This window comes from Nannospalax galili, unplaced genomic scaffold (assembly GCF_000622305.1).
Source record: "Nannospalax galili isolate Female #2095 unplaced genomic scaffold, S.galili_v1.0 scaffold332, whole genome shotgun sequence".
NCBI classification, from domain to species: Eukaryota; Metazoa; Chordata; class Mammalia; order Rodentia; family Spalacidae; genus Nannospalax; species Nannospalax galili.
The window spans coordinates 1626054-1630533 of NW_008333794.1; positions in this window are offsets into that span (position 1 = coordinate 1626054).

The window sequence follows — 4480 nt, forward strand, 5'->3', positions numbered from 1 at the left end:
TTATTTTTTAGAATTTTAAAATTTTATGTTTTATTTTATTTTTATTTATTTTGTGTGTATGAATCTCCTGCATGTGTGTAAGTGCACTTGTGTCCTGCAATGCCCATGGAGGTCAGAAGAGAGCACTGAATTCCCCTGGAACTGGAGTTAAAGATGGTTGTTAGCCACCATGTGGGTGCTGGGAATCGAACTTGGGTCCTCAGGAAGAGCAGCTAGTGCTCTTAACTGCTGAGCCATCTCTCCAACCCCTAAATATTTATTTTTATGTGATGTGTATGAGTGTTTTGCGAGCACATAGGTAGGTTCACCACACGCATGCAATGCTCACAGAGGCCAGAAGAGGGCACCAGATCTCCCAGAACTAGAGTTACAATCAGTTCTTAGTTACTATGTGGGTGCTGGAACCAAACCTGGGTCCACTACAAGGGCAGTAAATACTCTTAAACACTAAGCCATCTCTCCATCCCTCATTTTTTTTCCATCTTTTTGAGACAGGGGCTCCCTGTAGCTCCAGCTGGCCTGATTAGTTACTATGTGGGTGCTGGAACCAAACCTGGGTCCACTACAAGGGCAGCAAATACTCTTAAACACTAAGCCATCTCTCCATCCCTCACTTTTTTTTCCATCTTTTTGAGACAGGGGCTCCCTGTAGCTCCAGCTGGCCTGGAACCCACTATGTAGACCAGGCTGGCCTTGAAATCACAGAGATCCACCTGCCTCTGTCTCCCGAGTGCTTGGATTAAAGTCATGTGCCACCATGGCTGGCTTATCCCTAATTTCTTTTTTAATTACAGTTTTTCATTTAGTGTGCATGTGCACACATGCACACACACACACACACACACGCGCGCACACACACACACACGCACACTAACATACCACAATACATATGTGGAGGTCAGAGGACAATTTTGGGGAGTCATTTCTTTCCTCACCATGTGGGTCCCAGGCATTGAATCCAGGTCATCAGGCTTTACCCACTGAACCACCTTGCCAGCCAAAGAATTTCTGTTTTAAGTCACTAAATTTTAGGATGACTTGTTACACAGAAAACAGCTCATTGATATGGTGAAAATAGATGTGGATGGAGTTGTTTCATATAAGAGTAGGGTTAAGAGGCTGGAAAGATGGCTCAGTGGTTAAGAGCACTGGCTGCTCTTCCAGAGGACACTGGTTCAGTTCCCAGCATCCACATGATGGCTAACAACTGCAGTTACTGCAGTTCCAGTGAATCTAATACCTCTTCTGACCTCTGTGGGCATTGCATGCTGTGGTGCACTTAACACACATGAAGGCAAAACACTCATACACATAAAAATAAAATAAATAAATAAATAAGAATATTTAATTCTGATTTTTGAGGCATAATATAAGGTTAGGCAGATACAGAAGTAAAGAAAATACACTCCCTGCCCTTCAAAGCACCAGTTTCTATTGGACACCAGGAAGAAGACATGTCATTATGGCAGGGCACAACAGACATAATTCCTGAGTCCCAGGGGCTGGGATGGGGAGAAAAAGAGGTCAAAGGTCATCAGATCACAGAATTACAGCACCATCTGTGCTCAGGGTATCTCAAATAAGAAGAAAGGAAGATGGGGAGAGCAGTGGTGCTGGGCAGGGCTGGGGAGGCGAATCAGAGCTCAGATGGAACTTATGGACACTCATTTGGTGTCTCATTCTGCAGGAAGGACGAGGGTTCTCCCCCCAACACTCCGCACCTCACACTGCAGCAAAGAAGGCCGAATCACTGGGACAAGTTCTGCTCTTCTCATGACTCACAGGGCCAGTATTTGGAAGGAAGGCACCAAAGGAAGGTTTATTCAAGAGCCAGGTGTTGAGAAGATGGAGGGGCTGCTAAGCTCCAAGCTCCACCTTCCCAACATTCTGGGCTTTGAATAACAGAGATACAGTCCTCTGGGGATCTTTCTTTCAGGACCCCTGAACACCACTCACTAAGCACATCTCTCCTCTGCCCTCTGGGGCAATAACACTAGGACTGACGTGTCCAAATGACTCACTCCGATGCAACTGGTTCTGTGAGGATGAGTTAATGCTGCTGTGGTCCACATACCACACTTTGGGGTAGCAAAACTCATAGGCAGCTTCTGAAAGGTAAATCTGGATCTACTGACCCATCATCAAGATGGCCCAGCTAGATCCTTTACAGTGGCAGAACAGACTCCATCATCAACTCACACATCCTGTTTCTCTCCTCCACTCTCTTGGGGGTTGGTGCATGCATATGCACGCACATACATGCAGAGGCCAGAGAAGGGTGCTGGCTGTCTTCCTCAGTCATTCTCTGCTTTACACTGAGAGAATATCGCTCACTGATCTGGAAGCTCAAATGTGTCCAGCGAACCCTACAGATCCACCTGTTCCTGCCCCTAATGCTGGGGTCACAGGCACACACAGTCATGCCTGGCTTTTTCTGTGGATGCTGGGGATGCTAACTCAGGTACTCATGCTTGCAAACCAAGCACTCTTACCCACTGAGCCATCTGGCCAGCCCTGGACAGTTCTGAGTAGCCCTCCCCAGGCATTAGCCTGGGCAGGGTACCATTCTTTGTTATACAGCTTCTGAACAGTTCTTATCCCTACAGTTTATTTTTCCAGTGGTAACAGACCATCACACGCCCTCCCTAGGATGGTAGGCACGTTGTGTGTACTTTAACACTGTAGTGTATAGCACAGTTCCCAAAACATGACCAGGACTCAACAAGCCCTTGAGTGAATAAATAATAATCAGATCTGACCCTCTTGTTTTACAGATGAAATTACTGAAATCTCATGGGATTTAGTTCATAGAAGAGCTGTAATTAGCTGTTTCTCCCCTTGGGAAGGTCTTGCAGTTCCATGAAGGAGGAATGAGAAGCTATTATTTGCTGGGCAGAGATGCACGAAACAATGTCCAAGACAGCATGACTACCTTAAGGGATGCAAGTGCCAATGGGGGAGCCAGTGCTGAGTGGAGGGCACCTCTTTCCTTTGGATACTCTGCCCAGGGTTCCCACAGTAAATCCAAGCCCATTCTAGGAGGAGGACTCTGTCTTCCCACAAAGGACCAAGTCACTTGGAGGTTCCAGAATGTTCACCACCAACAATCCCTTAGTCATACATCCAAATGGGCTCTCTGTCCTTATTTAATATTTATTTTTAAATTTTTATTTATTTTATTTATTATTTATTTTATTTTATGTGTATGAGTGTATTTTGCCTGAATGTATGTAAGTGCACCTGTGTTGTGCAATGTCTGCAGAGGTCAGAAGAGGGTGTAGGATCCCCTTGACCTAGAGTTATGGACAGTTATTAACTGCCATGTAGGAATCGAACCTGGGTCCTCTGTAAGAGCAGCCAGTGCTCTTAACCACTAAGCCATCTCTCCATCCATCCCATTTTCTATTTTTTAAGAAGTGAATCAGAATCACAGAATCCTGACAATCTGAAACAAGTGAAGTTAGAACTGAACTGTGCCATCTTATCAGAGGTAAATTCGTGCAAGGTCAGTCACACAAATCACGTGGTGACTCAGAAGCTTCTGTTCTGTGCCAATGAGTGTGCCAGGCCCGCCCTGGTGATACAAAGATGGACATCGGACAGTTTCTGCCTGCAGGGAAATTATCAGTTTTGGGGAAAATGGAATCTAAATTGTATACAAGATACCAGCTGCTTCAGCAGTCCTCGTTTGCAGAAACAGCCTCCCTGGGGCTGGAGAAATGTGGATGGCAAAGTGCCAAATGTGAAAAACCAATCTGGAAAAACTCATTCATGCATCCTGGGAAGAAGGAAATGTCAGGTGATGAGGGATGTGTGTGATAATTAAACCGCACACATTGTATAGGTTCCCAGGGTGCCCAAGCAGCTCGCTTCGAGGCCACTAGGAGCAAAACTTTATCCACGCGCTGCAACCTCAGCAGGCAGGCTGGGAAACACTCTGCCTCAGTCTCAGTAGAAGAGGGTAAATTGGTCTTCCTCAAGAATCCTGGACTTACCCTCCACATGGCACCTGAAGGCTCAGGCATAGCCTGCCCTTCTCAGAGTCTTTGCACTACATCTCCCACAACCTAGCTGGGATGTGGTAGAGACAGAACTGCCCTGCACTGGGGACAGCTGAAGATCCCACCCCAACAGGCAAGTCTTACCAGAGGGTCACTGTGTACATCCCACTCAGGGAACAGCTGCTTCTTGCTCAGCAAGGTCTGTGTGCAGAGAGCTGTGGCTGGGTGCATCCTAGGACTACACCCTAACACTTCCATGAGCCGGGTGGGAGCCTCCACTCTCTGACTCAGTCTAGTCCAGCAGTCAGCTGAAGATCCCCTCTACCATCTCCTCCTTCTTTTTTTCCATCTTTCCTGGTGGTCTACAGGCATTAACAAAAACTGAAATCCCACTAAAAAGATATTTTGATATTTTCCTGGTTTTTACTCCTCCAACAATAGGTCCATTTTCTTGAAGTTACTGCTCTCTGCAATAACTG